Genomic DNA, 16,773 nt, shown 5'->3' with positions numbered 1-16,773 from the left:
GAGTTTGGTGCATTCCCAGATTGACCACAAGTTGTAGACCTGGGAATGCTTCAAAATGCTAATCTTTTTCAGGGAAGGCATAACCAAGAAACAAATCGTTAATTCTCCTCGTTTTTTCCTCTTTCTACGTGTGCTGCATTCTGCCTTTTGTAATAACATAGTGTAACAAGGTTTAAAAAACCCAAACACATTAAAGCAGTCAGACCCAACGTTCCTAAAAAATATAAGTTGTCACCATAAGACCCTATTATATGAAGATATATGTAACGTTAAACTTCTTAATATTAGCAACAGCCAGGAAAAGTTAGCAAACTCCAGGGACAACTTCTGGGCCACAACCAGAAAAGGAAAGCAGAAGGTTAGAGACAGTAAGTTAAATGAAGAAGAATAGAACAGCCACTCAATGTTGCTTTATACGTTTTACAGCACTAAGAAGCAGGTATGGCTATTAAATAGGGGAAGATATTGATGAGCTAATACACCATCTTCCGAAGAACAGAGGAAAACAGCCAAGGATATATGATTTGAGGGCAAAACCATTTGAAGTACATGATTCAGATCCTCTTTGTATCCTCCTGTCACAGCAACTAGAAGGTTATGTATAGAGACAGTGGTCAGATCAAATGCTTGGCTGAAGATATGAAATATTATTGACATGCTACTTTTTGGTGAGCAACTCTTTATAAAATTTGTTTTTGAGTACCTAGAAAGAGTGAAGAACATGGATGACTGCTGCAAAGGTTTTGACCCTACTGCAGGCTGGATTTAGGGATCATGTCAGCACAACAGATCAGGTTTTTCGGCTCCTGGTGTTATTTTGGAAGTTCGTCCTAATAGGATGTGGGCGCCTTTATGTGGTGTTTGTTGACTTGAAGTCAGCGTTCCATCTTAAATCTCATTCCAGTCTTTGGCAGGCTGGTATAGGGGAGCCACACTATCTACTGAATACGATCAGGAGGCTCTACAGTAATAACTTTGCCCAAGTTAGATGTGGAAAGAGGGGAAAGCTCATGGATCCATTCCCAGTAAAAAGAGGGGTAAGGCAGGGGTGCATTCTTGCACCAACACTCTCTACCCTCTTTATTGACGATCTGGTGGCTTATGTGGACCATAGTGAGTCGGATTCTCCTAGTCTTGCAGGCATCAGAGTTCCAGCCCTGATGTTTGCAAACAACACGTTGCTTCTATCAAAGACCCCCTATGGGCCTCCTAAATATCTTTGATAGATTTTTGTCTTTTTGTGACTTGAGGGGCTTAGAAATAAATGTATCTAAGATAAAGTATATGATCTTCAACCCCTGTAACTCCACACGTCCAAATCCAATGCTGTACGGGTCCTCTTTGGAATGTGTTTGTACATTTGATTATTTGAGGGTTACACTCACCAAAAACCTTGACTGGCTGAAGCACTTAGTAAGATGCAGACTTAAAATAGAACAAACTGTGGATGGAATAGTGAAGATGTAGAAGGGATCACATTTCTTCCCATTTTCCCCAGCATTACAAGTTTAAAATTACTAGGCAGTAGGATCTGCTTCTTATGGTACTGAGCTGTAGGGATGTAGGAATGTGTCTATGTTTGGTGCAGCAGAAAATCGTTTTATGCGCCAACTCTCTGGTTTACTTCCTAGTACGCCACTGATCCCGTTGAGGATGGACTTGGTGCAAAAAAGTGTCTTAGATAATGTAAGCTTAAGTCCTGTTTCGTAATTGAAAAGGTTATGGGCTACCTCAGAACTGGCTGCTTATCAGTCAGGCCTAGTTGATCTGGTGCTGCTCCCAGGAGCTTGTAATATCCCATGATTGAAGCATGCCAAGGTGACCCTAACAGATATTGGTCTGGCACACCAAAGGGAGTTTCCCCAGGAAGCCAGCTCAGTCGACAAGGCTCAAATTAAGTCAGCTTTTTGGCAATTTAGGCAGAATTTAATTCATCATCTAACCAATATGGACACCTTGACTATGTCATTTGTGTTGCAGAAGGACTTGTACAAGCTAGAGGAGTTTTTTGGAAGAAATAGAGCCACTGTCAGCTAGAAATCTCTATTTACAATTTAGGTTCGGGATTCTGCCACTTGCTAGCTTTACCGACAGTTGGGGCTGTAACCCCAGGCCCAGTATAAATACATGCCCCTACTACTCAGAATTGGTTGAAACACTTCAGCATGTGTTAGTTTTCTGTCCAGCTTATCGTAGTGCAAGGAAAACATGGATTGTTCCCCTTTGGCGCAATATCGGGATCAGGGTATGTAGAGAGGCATTGAGAATCTTAAGATATGATACTAGACAATGGGTGGTACTGTGGGTCTCACGGTTTTTGTTGATTATGTGGAGGGCTAGGCAAAAAAAGTGTGTTGCTTGATCCCGATCAATACTAGTGACATACATAGCCTGTTTAATGTGTTTTATCAATATCTGATGCTTTTAATTATTTATATATGGGGTAAATGGCGACCTCTTTTAATGTATGTTTTCTAGATGGATTTTATGTTGTTTATATATTGTGGTTACAAAATTGTACTTTGATGGCAATTCACCAAATAAAGTTTGTATGAATTGAATTGATTGAAGAACACTAATGACACACCCATAGACATGGAAATGTCTGTTCCCCTTCAAAGCAGATAGAAGAGGAACAGGTAGTCAAAGAGAGTCTTAAGACAGACAGCCTTTGGGCCTCAAGGATAAACACAACAACAGGAAGCAGTAAGTCAACAAATCCTGGCGATAGCCCTCTAAACATAGGCAACCCTTCCATGGAAGGAATAGAGGAAGAAGCTATAACTAAAGACATTTGGCACCAATCAGAAATACTTCAAAGTGTCTTCGTAATGCAAACCCAGACCACACAACACAGTTGGGAGAAGGGTAAGAAATCGTCCATATATTTGCTTGAGGATAGTCTCAGTCAAATGGTTTCCCTCAATCACCATAAATGGATATTTCATAGAAATAATGCAACAACTACTAGATGACAACCCCACAAAAACGTATGCAAGCAGATTTACTTCTGCTGCTAGAAGAGGAAGTACAAATCTTGGTGGAAAAAAGAACAATAAGTTCCACAAAAGCAAAGAAATCTAGATGTATGCAGAGTTTACTTTTCCATCACAAAACTAGATCTAAAATAAAGATAGATGTATATCGTGTCACAAAGGTTTAAGGTGGCAAAACACACAAGGTGAAATTCCAGTGCTAAGGAGAGCAGAACTTCTTGGTGACCTTGGACTTTTACTTTGCAACCCACTTTATCTCAGCCATCCAAAATATATTAGATTTTTAGTTGGGGGAAACATCGTCAAAGTTTTACCCTTTAAAATGAAGTGAGCACCAAGAGTTTTCACACTTTCTAGTGGAGGAAGTGGTTCATCTTAGACTCCTGTCAGTACTTGTGTATCCGTCTGGAAAACTGATTGGTAAAGGGAACTTAATTTCAGGTAATCTTCTTTTTATACCTATTGAACTTCACAGTAACTATGAAACATAGTCACAATTTCTCTTGAATCGCAAGGTACTTCTTAGAACAGAAATATAAGTAGCATCATAGTGAAGAGTTGCGACGTTTCTGGAACAAATTATTTTATACTAGATGTCACAGTTTCTACTGTGAGAACAGTAAGGAAATTAGTGGTAAATGTGGCTGTGTTCCCGTTTTACCAAATGCTCACCTGAATAAGGCCAATGCAAGATTGGTTAACAATCTATCTAATCAAGTGTTTTTCCGTTATTTGGCAAAGAAAGAACTGAAATGATGGACTCGGGACAACTTGGTCACAAGGAAGACTTTCAGAGCACCAATCCCACGGAGACACTAACAGGATATGCTTCATTTACGGGGTAGGGAGCTCATTTGGGAAGACTACACATTTGGGGTCATTGGACTCCAGGAAGCAGTTAAACACCTGAACCTCTGATAATTGAAGTCCGCTTTCTTAGCCTCGAAATCTTTTAAAATCAACATAAAGAGGTGAGTAGTGCAGCTCCAAACAGACAAAACAGCAACAGTCTTATCAGAAAAGGGAGGCTGAAATCCTACAGTAAACATAAGCACATGAAAGTGAGTTGGCAATGGGCGATTCAGAGTAATGCATCTTTCACTCAACAGTCTGTACTAGGATAAAATATACAGGGAGACAAACTAAGCAGGTAAGAAGTCATCTCTCATAATGGGAATTAGAACATTCAGTAGAATATGTGTTTCTTATACAGTGAGGTAAACTTTGGCCGTGATAAGGAATCAGGTGAAGACCAAATACTGCTTGGTTTTATGTGTTGATTTTGTTTCATCTCATTACAACTCTATCTGTATATGAAAGTACCAATTGGTAAAATTGCATGCATAATTTTAGCATGTAGAAAAGACCTGGGATTTTCCAAGCTGTAAAATTGCACGCAGAAACTTTTAAGCAGCTTCTCTGGGTTGGTTGGTAACCCTGTAGACATGAGGAATTAGCGCCTTAATTTACCTCTTGCCCAAAGCAGTTGAAATACATTTGTTCTATGTAAAATCTAAGATGAAAATTTGAAATCACAAGTCAGAAGCAATCAAACTGATTATATTTAGCAAGTTAGCAAATACAATTATACAAAATGTTTTTAAAGAATATTAAAATATGTTTTTGATATATAAAAAACATGGACATATTTTAAAAATGAAATGAAATAAAATTCCAGACTCACAAAAAGTTGTGATGGTATTGAAGATCAGGAGAAGAGGGGGCTAAACGGCTGCTTGGAGCATGGATGTGTATACCTGGAAAGTGTTGGAGTTGTCCCAGTTGATGACCAGGCCTGGCACAGAAGCTGAAAAAGAAAAGTACACAACACAGTGAAAATAATGGGTATGTGCCATGCCATCTAGCTCACATGTCCATCAGCACTCAGGCTTGTGATTTCACACACAGCAAGCATGATGCAACACACTGAATGTCCGTTGGTCCTCTGTTCATCGAGGTCAACTAAGAGTTGTCTGTGATCAGACCTCTTATTGTGTCACAACTGTTTGCAATGCCATGTTGTTAATCTGTTCTGCTGTTGCTGCAGCCCTTACCAAGTGACAAGTGTTGTCGCACAGTCACCATCTGGTTCCAAATTGTTATGATAGCCTCTGTGAAATCTTGAATTTTGCTATAATGAAATATGAGCAGTTCTTTGGGAAATCCAGGCCAACGTCTGATCAACAGAGATGCTGGTAGTCCCAAGGGGAGGACATTCAACTGAAACAAGCAGTTTTTTTTCCTCTGCTCGGGGGCTACATTCTATATCTGCTATTTCATATGTCAGTAGCAACCCTTCCTTCCTCTTTTTCTTCCCCATCTGCATGGGTAAACCCCTGACACTTATCATAATAACAATTTTGCCAGTAGTTGATGCCCTGTAAGACTTAGGGCAATGATGACCATACCAGAGGCAGGCTGGCTGTATGTCAATTTTCTTTTCAGTATAGTTATTCTGTATGCAGTGGAGGTATGCTCCTGAATCTTCTATTGAGACGTCACCTGCAGCAAAAAGGGCATTATCTTCTTTACTTTTTTAGCAATACCCTGTGTCAAAACAGAAATCTACAATGTTTCTTCACTCATGGTCGCAGTACAATTCTTTTTACTTGTATGTCATCCTTTTTTTAACAACCCTCATACCATTTATATTTTGAATGTGCCATGTAGACCTTTCTGTCATGTTAGAGTTTAAACATGTATGGTGTTTACCTAAATGGTACTCACCTGCTACCTCAAGACCTCCAGCTTCAGTTCCTCCTTTTTAGTTCTTCAGTGCTGGTCTCATGAATAATAGTCAAAACCTTTGCTTCCCACAGAGTTAACTTAGTTCTGATGTAGATCCTCCTCCAGTGACAAGACTCTCATATCTGTTGTACGATATTAAACACAACGTTTAGGGCCATGGACTCTTTGTTTACATTCTTCATTTGTCAACTGCCATGCAGACAATCTAACACTTACCACAATTATAATAAAAAATGTAGGTTACTAATTTGGTTTGTTTTTAACTTTCCCTATAAAAACCAGTAGGAAGAGAGACTAAAGAACAGCTAACGCAAGGAAAAAGCTTAAAGAAAAGAATATAGACATAAAGAGATTTTTTCTCATTCAGAAAAAGAAAAGTATTCCTTTGAGTGACCAAACAAACCAAACTTATCAAATACCTTGTTTGTTTTCCCCATGGGACACCATCTGGAATGAAAAACCCTCATTCTTTCCTTGGAAGGAAAAAGAGATCAGGTTCAACCAGCTAAAAACAGATTGGACTGCATTTAAGACAATAAATCAGGATGGCAAAAGAATCACTATAATGTAATCTGTGCTTTAATCCCATCGGTCTCCAAATAGTCTCAGTCAAATCCTGTACCATTCCATACGAGGACATGTCCTCAGAAGTTACATTGTCATTTTGGCTCTGATTCTGATGGGCATGCAGGAGGCCAATGGGCTTGATACCTCCCCTGATACAGGGCTGAGTTCACCTTTTGGATCTTCATCAGAGGAGAGTGCCTCGCTTGCTATGGGAATTTGATGAGCAACTGAGGCCCTAGACCTTCAACTGCTCTCCCTCGAGATTTAGACAAAGGTTCTTACTGAATCTCTGCATCATCGCCAACCACTTGTGTGCCCTTGCTTCCGTTGATGAAGGCCTCACTGACACTTTGATAGGCACTTAGGGCCTGATTAAGATTTTGGCAGTCCGACCGCTGGACCGCCAGTACGACGGTAGGGAGATATCCTCCCCACCGCTGTGTTATGATGTTTCCGCTGGGCTGACTGGTGGAAACAGTGCAGCGGCATTGGCCTCGGCTCTCAGGGAGATCTGAGGCCACTGCCGAAGCACAGACGGTGCCCCCTGCACACTCAGAATGCACACTGTCTGCCACGGCAGACAGTGCACATTCTGAGGGTGCTGACACCGGAGCCCCTGCACTGCCCATGCCTTGGGCAAAGGCAGGGCAGGGGCCCCCTGTGGCCTCGTCCTTCCTTTACGCCCGGCCTTTCCCTGGCAGGGTCCCCACCATGGAAAGGCCGGCGGAAAGGCATGTGGTAATCAGCACGTTGGTGCCGAACTTGGCACCGCTGTGCCTCATCACAACTTGCACTGCTGCTAACCTGTCAGGATCTCTGATTCTGGCATTGCGGCGGTGTACTGGCGGTCCGACCGCCAGCATCGCAATGTGGCAGTCGAACTGCCAAGGTTGCAGTGGTCCAACCACCACCACGGGCATGGCGGATCATGGACCTCCGTACTCGTAATTAGGCCCTTAGTCAAAATTGTTACCTTTTCTTACCTACTGGGAAATAGGTAGGTGTCCGGATATCACAGACCTTTGCCTGGCATCTCTGATTTCCTCACTAAACACCCAACTGTAGAGAGTCTGGTTGTTCAGGCTTCCACCAGTAAGGTGAACCCCAGTTCATTTCCTATGACATCTTTGGGTAGTGAGTCTGAAGGATTTAGGCATTTGGGAAAAAGATGTCCCTTTCAGCTAGCCTCACATTGAGGTCAGCCAACGCATTTTGTTTATTTCATTGCTAGATGAATGCCCTATAAGACAAGGCCATTGAGACCTTGCTAACACTATGATATGTAAACCAGCTGGAATGCTACACACAAATACTCTATGCCTTCCTGCTTCTACCTCTCCTGCCCCGTGTTCTAAATAAGATCTGGGACAACCGTACCCAAGTCATATTAGGGGCTCTGAATTGGGCCAGAGAGTGTGGTACCCGAACATCTGGGAATAAATATCTGCCCTCCGATCAGGCTACTGGTTCAGGGGTATCTTCTGTTGCAGCAAGAGGGAAGGGCTCAGCACCCAAACCTGTGCAATCTACACCTCCTTTCATGGAAATTGAGCAGCGGTAGTTAACTACGTTTGATCTACAACGCAAAGTTATGATTGTCATTCTTGATTTCAAGTGTCCTTGTATGAAGTCCATTTACGCTGGGGGCTGGAATGAATGTGTGCCCTTGTGTGAAGTCTGCAAAACAGACCCCTTCAAGCCAAACAGTTGATGTTAAGTTACTTATTTTGCCTTTGGCCCACTAAAACCTTGCTGAGGTCATTATTCTAAGTTATTTGTCAGCCCTTTCTGCTTTTTTGCATTTGCCGGACCAGCCATCCTTGTTTAAATTGCCTGTTGAGACAGAGATAGGGAGGGTAGAAGCTACTCTAGAGTCGTCTCTTGAGAAAGCAGGAAAGGCTGGGGAGGAGGGAAGGACTCTGCTGGCAACATCGCGGCCGAGTAAGACTAAGAAAAGAAACCCTTGTGTAATAACAGAAATTGATTTAATTACTCCTATAACTCCAGAGAGTCCACCCTAAAAAAAAAGCAGGCAAATAATTCCCCCCCCATACGGCAATAACCCCCATACACCTAGTGGGATCCCCTGTAGATAGAGATGGCTTTGGAGAGTCCTCATCAGGAACTAAGAAGACCAAGAGCAAATGTCTTTCTAAAACCCAAAAATTAAGACAAATTATAGGGAAACAACCAAAAGACTGTACAAATTCGGATTTATTTAAAACTTGTTTTTTGCAAATTGAAGATCAACTCAGAGACATTAAAAAGTTATGCTCATCAGTTCTGGAGAGAGTGGCCATTCTCGAGCAGAAGGTTGAATCTATAACGAATATAAAACCTAAACCATCGAAGGCAGAATCTCAGAACATTCATTCCATTCCTGAATGTTTACCAGCTCCACCGACTCCTCAACATCAGAACTTTAGAATATCTCATGCCCAGAACCCAACCCAAAAAAACCTGAACGTAGAGGCTTCACAGGATCCTACAAACTTACAGTATCACTGGGGTACAAACAAACGGGAAGGCCGGCTGGGCCAGAAGACTATAAGTACTCAGGTAGCTTGCCCAAGGATACCATTGGCATGTGCCCCCTATGTTTTAATCTTGGAAAATGCCCCTACATTGGAAAGCACCCACCCCGAGACCCACATGTCACTGTTGAATAAGGTGACTCATTGGGTAGGAAAACACACGGGAGGGCGGGTTGATTTCCATAGGGACATTCTAACTGTAAGAAGGGTACCTTGGGTTGGCTCATCCCCTAAAACATCACTTCGAGACTGTATTACAATAAACTTTAGGTCCCCTTGGACTGTTAATGCTCTGTATCACCACCTCTCAACTATGAGATCATCTGTTGGGCCTATAAGAGTCCAACGTCTGACTAAGTTTATCCCTCCGTTATTAAACCCATGCTATCCTGATTCAATCCACCCTGGGAATCAGAATCCAAGCAATCCTGGTCTCTCTAACCCCCCTGACGCTGCTTTGACATTATCTAATAGGTATGAGACCCTGACCTCACTAGAGCAGTTAGATTGACCATTAGTAACTGAGCCATCTTTGCAAGGCCCCTTGGAGACAAACGCACTCCCACAGGCCCCCTTAGAACCCAAAGGAGTCCCTGATATACGCGATATACAGGGTATGACATCCCTAGGAATTATTTCATGGAATGTTGCAGGTCTAAAATCGAAAATTGGAAACCCTGATTGGATAGATTTAGTGATGGGAAACCTTATTATTTGTTGTCAGGAGACCTGGCTCACAGAATCACCACATATTAATGGCTATACCACATATTTTGTTCCTGCAACCAAGGCCCCCGCAGGTAGAGCTAAGGGCGGTCTGGCCATCTTCTTATCTGTGGAAGCTGGAGGGACGGTAGCACGTGTTGTGGGCATATCGCCTTTTTTTCTAGCCTTATCTCTGAAACTAGAAGAGCCATTCGATATACTACTGATCAACTACTATAACAACACCTTTGATAACTCGGACATTAGCGTGGTCGGTAGTCTGGAGACCTTAATACATAAGGTAACAGTCTCCAGTAAAAAGGACATAAGAATAGTCTGGGTTGGTGATTTTAATGCCCATCTTTGCGAGCCAGATTTCCTTGACTGCTGTAGACTACTGGACGAGAGTGACAATCCCATTCAACACTTCAAACATTCCCCATATGGGAACGCCCTTAATTCTTTGATAACAGTAAATTCTCTTTCCTTTCCAACACCCGCTATAAGAGGGATACCAACATTTGTAAGGGGGGACACTCACACCACTATTGATTATATTATTTACTCTAGAGAATTGTCCTCTATCACAGGACAATTCAGGGTTACCCCAACCTGTTTTAGTGACCATAATCCCTTGTCCATTGTGATTAACTTAGATCTGACAAGTGATTCAAGAAGAGGGAAGCGACATCCTGCCATGAAGCTCTCATCCCAAAAAGGGCTTACAATCAAATGGGGGAAGATAAACAGTAATAATTTTTTTAGAGATTTATTTTTGAATAAATGACCAGACGTTATGACATCTCTGGATGAAAATAAGGCCCCCCATGAAATTATCCGTGCATTCTCCTCTCTGACAATTTATATGGCGGAGAAACTACAGCCTCAACGAGCTAATAAAGTCCATGGCCCAAGATGGTTTAACCATGCATGTATCGCATCCCTAAGCAAGCTAAAAAAAACAATCAATGCATCTCCCAAAGATCTACAAGCAATTAAGATTGCCAGGAAAAACTATAAAGAAGTTCTTGCCAAAAGGAAAGTTGAACTAAGTGAATCTGCGTGGGAGGAATTGATGGCTGCAAGTAAAATCAAAGATACGTCCGCATTCTGGCGTGTGGTTAACTCTTCACTATTGAGCAACAAATATGAGATGCCCATGGACACTGTCATTCCAGCTAAGACTTGGGTTGACTACTTCAAAAAAACTTTCGCCATAGAGACAAACATCCAATCAGAAATGCTAAACTGTCCAAAACCTGCAGGAAATGATCAGCTAAGTTTGGCTTTTAGTAATACCATAAGCGTGGATGATGTCAAACAAGCAATTCAAGATAGTCCATCTGAGAAAGCCCTGGGTCCAGACAGAATTCCTGCTGACTTATATAAAGCACTTCCAGATTTCTGGGGTCCACTGCTAACCAATGTCATGAGATCGGCTGTGGTAGGCCCTCTAGTAGACTCTTGGAAAGAAGCGATCATCGTCCCGATTTTCAAGAAGGGAGATAGGGCAGACCCCCTGTGCTATCGCCCAATCTCTTTGCTGGACAGTTCAGTCAACATTTTAGGCAGAGTAATTTTAAATAAGCTAGAAGAATGGGCAACTGATACTCACTCCCTCTCAGAAATACAATTTGGCTTTCGCCCAGGGGTGGGCACAGTCAAACAAACTCTTATTTTGACACTTATAGTCCAGAAATATACTAAAGCTAAAAGGGGCTGTATACACTTAGCATTTATGGATCTCTCCTGCGCCTTTGATACAGTTAGTAGGGAGAAATTGTGGAAGGTAATGCTGGGTATGGGCTTAGATAAAGACATAGTTATATTACTTAGTAAACTTCATGCCTGCACAGAGGCCCGGGTCTGTTACTCCCGGGAGGGAGGTCTGACAGAGAAATTCCCCTCACAAAAAGGGGTTTGACAGGGTTGTGTTCTGGCCCCTTTCCTCTTTCTCCTGTACATAAATTTCTCTGTGAATTAGGGAAAGATTCAGCAGTTATCAATAACTCTCCAATCCCTGTACTTTTATATGCGGATGATGCAGTACTAATCTCAAGGACAGCAAATGGCCTCCAGATTTTATTGAGTGCTTTTAATACTTTTATAAGGAACCTTGGTCTTAAAATTAACAGAACTAAGTCATTTGTTATGAAGTGTGGTCCTAAATTAGCAAAAACGAAAAAATTTACTTTAGATGGGCATGAGATACTTAAGGTCCCACATTTCACATATCTGGGAGTCCCTATTGATGTAGATTTTAACTGGAAGTTTTTAGTTAATATATGCTCAATACAATTCCAAAAAACCATTGAAGCTGTTTTTAGGTTTGCAAGAAATCTCCGGCATAAACCTGTTAAGGAAATGATGACTGTTTTTACTTCCAAATGCCTTTCTACCGCGACATTTGGAGCTGGGGTCTGGGGGCTCGCAGAATGTACAGGACTCCAGACTATAGAAAATAAATTTCTAAGAAGGCTACTATCAGTCCCCCAATCTACACCAGTAAAGTTCTGCCTTAAAGAAGTAGGTTTAAGATACATATCTAGCTATATAAAACTTCAACCTCTTATACTATGGGTGAAAACCTGGACTAAGCCTGAAGCGCTTCTATGTAGAAAGGTGATACAGGACTGTCTTCTCCTGTCACGATTTCTAGATATACCCTGGCTTAGATATGTTTATCTCTCTCTCCTATCATTAGGTTTAGGAGATTTTTTTCTCAAACCAGATACTTTAACAAGACAGGACATTAAGAAGGTTAAAGATATATTCTGGCAGAAAAATCAGGACATGGACCCAGTGTCTAGATCAACGAGACCATGGACAAGTTATGAGACACAACAACTTCAACCAAAGCTGTATCTGACCATCATTAACCATGAGCGACAAAGGTTTTTACTCACAAGACTACGCCTAAATACCTTACACCATCTGGTAGCATTTCCAGTTGCTGGAACCTGGTTTAAGAACCTTCCTCCTTGTCGATGCAATGGAAAGACATCCCAAAGCACATTACATTTTATGCTTTTCTGCACTTTATACACTGCTCCAACAAAAAGGTTTTTACGTCCGCTATTTCTGTCTAACAGTATTAGAACTAGCCAACTTGCTTACTCCCACTTACATGATTTGGGAAATATGGACATAATCCAGGCTGTGCTAAATTTTATACATGCTGCTTATGGTGTTCGGAAAATGTATTAACAACGTTTTTTAGAACATTTTTATGACTGTGAAATCTGTAATGTTATTTATTTATTTTATGTCTTTTATGGTCTTTTTGCACAGAATAAAGTAAACTAAAGAAAAAAAGAAATTGCCTGTTGTGATTAAAAGATTGTCACGCATTCCTTCCCAATCTATTTGGGATGCCGCAATGGACCTTAATACGGTCTTGACATTTCTCATGTTTCCACCCTTCAAACTAAAGCACAGCTGCTTTTTTTGTCTTCCGATTTTGAAGACAGTTTTACTCATTGCAATTTCCACAACTCATCATGCAAATGATCTTCAGGTACAGTTGTCCAACCACCCCTCTCCACCTTGTGCTGAGGACTTGGATAGCCTTCATGCCAAAAAATGTGATGCCTTTCCACATTGGGCAATTAGTGTTTTTTGCTTGCCTGACCCCTCGAAAGAGGTTGGACTCAAAAGGATTTTAAGCTTTTACATTGCTCGTACTAAGGACCATCAGGTGTACAAAGAGTTTTTTGTGTGGTTCTCCAGGGTGAAGAAAGGGAAGATTGAGCAGAAGAGGAGTCTGTTGAGGAAGATAGTCCTGTGCATTAAGGTCTGCTACGCACTGGCCAAAAAGCAGTCTCCAGAAGGGCTGGGAGCCCATTCCACCAGGACTAAGGCTGATCCTACTGCGTTGGCACACTGAGTGCCTGTTCCTAACATCTCCTAGGCTGAAATATTGGTGTTGGTACCAGGCGCGGCTCCTCTGCTATGGAGGAGGAGCATTGCCCCCTCGCCAGCACCAGCAGCTGCAAACCTTTTACTATAAAACAATAATAAACTGTGTTTTTATTATTGTTTTGTAGTAAAAGGGGCAGGACCACAGGCTTTGACAAGCACTGAGGGGAATGCACTGTGCACTCTCCTCATTGCGCATGTATGTTTGGTGAGCCATCTCAGGCCAGCCAAACACACACCCCCATAGGGCTCTCTCCAGCTCAGCATTGTGTTGCCAGGCTGGAGAGAGCAGACACAGGCTTCCAGCCTGCCTTGGAGTGCCCTGGCTGGGTGCTCCCAGCCAATCCTAATGCTGCTCTAAGCAGCATCAGAATTGGTCGCAGGGGAGGCTGGGAGCCTGTGTCTGCAGCAAAGGAGCAGTGTGGTGGTGGCACCAGCCCTCACCCCCAGATAGCACTGCAAGCCGCTTCTGGTTGTTACACACTTCCAGGAAGTGCTACTGCCTGGACAACCAGGTCTGATGGGAAGGGGTTTTCACCCATTCTGTCTTGCAGGACCTTTTGGTCTGAGTGCACTGCACAGACCATCCACCTTGAAAGGTACTGCTTTGGTATCTTTTCTGAAGGTGAGGATTCTGTGGTTACAATTATACGTCAGAAGAACAAGTTACGTAGCTTCAGTAAAGCTTTTTCCGGTGGGCTCTCTAACCATCGATCCCTCACTCCTTTCCCAACTTCCCGTTCTGTGGAGTGGGCTCGTTTTGCCCCAAATTACAGATTTGCATGCTGGTACCACAAATTGTTTTATGCGTCTCGTCTGGGGGCATGGAAAGAGTCAAACAAGAAAATTATGTTGACATGCACTGGTGGCGCTTATATGTGGCTCCCCTTCATCACTTACAGGGCGGTACAAAGCCAGAGCAGAGCTTCACTGTGCCACCTAGCGCTGCAATTAAACGTTTCCAGATCCAGTCTGGCATCAGAGAAATAGCTTCAAGCTGAGGAATATGCAGGTAAGTAGAGATCCACCAGAAATAACTTTCCCGAACGTAAGTTACTTGTTTTTCAGGCTCATTGAACTTATATTTTCAAGTTCTCAGGAGTCATATTATCATCTAAATTATGACTGATGGCATAGATAAATGGGGGTTTGTTTTATTACAATGGATTGTGAGATCACAAAATGTCTGACACATAACAAATGACATGATGTTAGCCCTCGCAAAGATTTCCGATTTTCCATACTCAGATCTCTCTCTCATGCTTGGACAATGAATTTGGAAGCAGGGAATAGCATACTTTCTCTTTTTTATATAAAACTTCCTGTTGATCGGTGTTTCTGTGCATGCTAATTTTCTGGACTATTTTACCATCCAGTAATTCACACCGCTAGCAATACAATTTGGTGTTTTTAATCACATATGATAATTGCAATTCTGAAAATAATCATAATTGAGCCATCTTGCGTATCCGGGATGGGCTTACTGTCCATTTGGTACAAACACAAATGTAAAATACCCAGACTTCCTATCCAGGTACTTCCATCCTCTTTCTCAGGGCAGTACACTGTCTATGAGTTGTTAGGGGATACTCGGGTACACTTTTCACCTGATGCCATTGATTGCCAAGGTCATCGGCAAGCGAGAGCAATATAAGTGGTCATGATTCTAATGGCACCTCAGTAGACTCATCAGCTGTGTTACATACAGTTGTTAGAGAAGTTAATGAAAGGACAGTGGAAAATCTCACCACTACCTCACCTGTTAGCTGTGCATCATCCTCAAGTGCGGCAGTCAGAGCACAGGAGTCTTAGTTCAACAGCTTGGCTCCTCAAGCCTCAGAATTTGGTAACATAAATAACACAAACCTACCATCCAATGAGAAGGATGTTTTTTAGAGAATCAATGAAACCTGCAACACCGGGCGTGCCATGTAGGTACAAGGTAAAGATTTGTTTCTTGTTGTTACACCTATACTTACCAGACAAAAATAGATGCTTTGAAATATAAGGTGATTAAAACATTTCTTGTTAGCTTGATCAAGTACCGTGGTGGATGCATATTGTAAGAACTCGCAGGGCTATCCTGCAATAACCTTGTTCGACCTCACCATCTCTGACCTTCTTTTCATTGGGCTGGTGGAGTTTACACTTCCTTCCGTTTCAAGCGCAGCCGATGGGCCCGACCCCAGATTGCAGCACTTGGCAACCACCCCCAGCACCCCCCATTTCCAGGTTGATTTCACAGGCCAGTGCATGCATCTGAAGCTTTCTGGTGACTGGAGACTCCCTTGTCCACCCTGCTATTGTGGATGTTTGTAGCGATAACTGGAATCTGCTGGGGAGGGACCTATATTATCTCTGCCTGCTACGTCTTGGAGTTTTCCCCTGGGAGCCACTGACTGGGTGTAGAGTTGGGCCTGGGCACCATGGAAGTTCAGGAAGATTATCTGCGGGAGTCAGAGTTTGACATGTAAAGCTGTGGACTGAGCTGCAGTGTGGTTTCTCCTCTCTCTGATGAGACTCATTATTTTCTGCTGCTGGCTTCTGGATTTTGTGTCACAGTGCTGTCCTCAAATGCTGTGGCAGTCAGGCTGTGTGGCTTCTACCTCGCCTCTACTGGTGGATTGTCCTTCATTTCCTGTGCAGCAGAGGGCCCCCAAGGTAGGCTTCAGAAGGGACGACTGCAAGGGAACTACAAACTACTCATTCTCTAGCAAGAATTGAGCAGGCTACACTACTTAAAGTCTACACCCTGAGGCAGCATTAGTGAGGCAAGCAGCTGAGAGTAGAGGCTGGGTGCAGGCGTGATTTTGGCGCTGGGGTAGTAAGGCCTCCTTTTGTGTGTGTTACTCCCAGAGCCCCATTGGTGACACTGAAATCGTTTTGGCTCTTCCCATATGCGCCCTGACTAAAACAGGACACTTCTTGGTCACTTAGATGCCTGAGGCCTTCGGTCTTCTGCTCTCTTAGTCCATTTGACTTTGGGCCCCAGAGATTGACTGTGGCATCTAAATACTGGAATTCTGCGAACAGGTTGAGCAGGGATTGCCCCCTTATATGCTTCGAATTGCTTTGGCATTAAGAAGATACTCTCAGCCATTGGCCTATAACTGTAGGCCAACTGCCAGCCTTCTGCCACGTGAATGGCAAAAAGTACAAAACTAGGCAGCTCATCTATTGTTTGAACGTACAACAGTATAGGTGTAGCAGGGGTCCGGGACTTAAACCTTGTTGTCCACTCAGACAATATATGAGGCAGGGCAGACCTGTCTGGAAAACTTCATACATAATCTGCCCGTGAATAA

General features: G+C 42.7%; 1 protein-coding gene across 1 annotated transcript in view; it reads left to right on the top strand.

The window, feature by feature from the left end:
- EIF2AK2 (eukaryotic translation initiation factor 2 alpha kinase 2) overlaps positions 1-16,773 on the top strand; it is a 294,290-nt gene that overhangs the window by 60,693 nt on the left and 216,824 nt on the right. The window lies entirely within an intron of this gene.

Source organism: Pleurodeles waltl, chromosome 5, assembly GCF_031143425.1.
Source record: "Pleurodeles waltl isolate 20211129_DDA chromosome 5, aPleWal1.hap1.20221129, whole genome shotgun sequence".
NCBI lineage: Eukaryota > Metazoa > Chordata > Amphibia > Caudata > Salamandridae > Pleurodeles > Pleurodeles waltl.
This window is presented reverse-complemented; position numbering and strand designations above follow the sequence as displayed.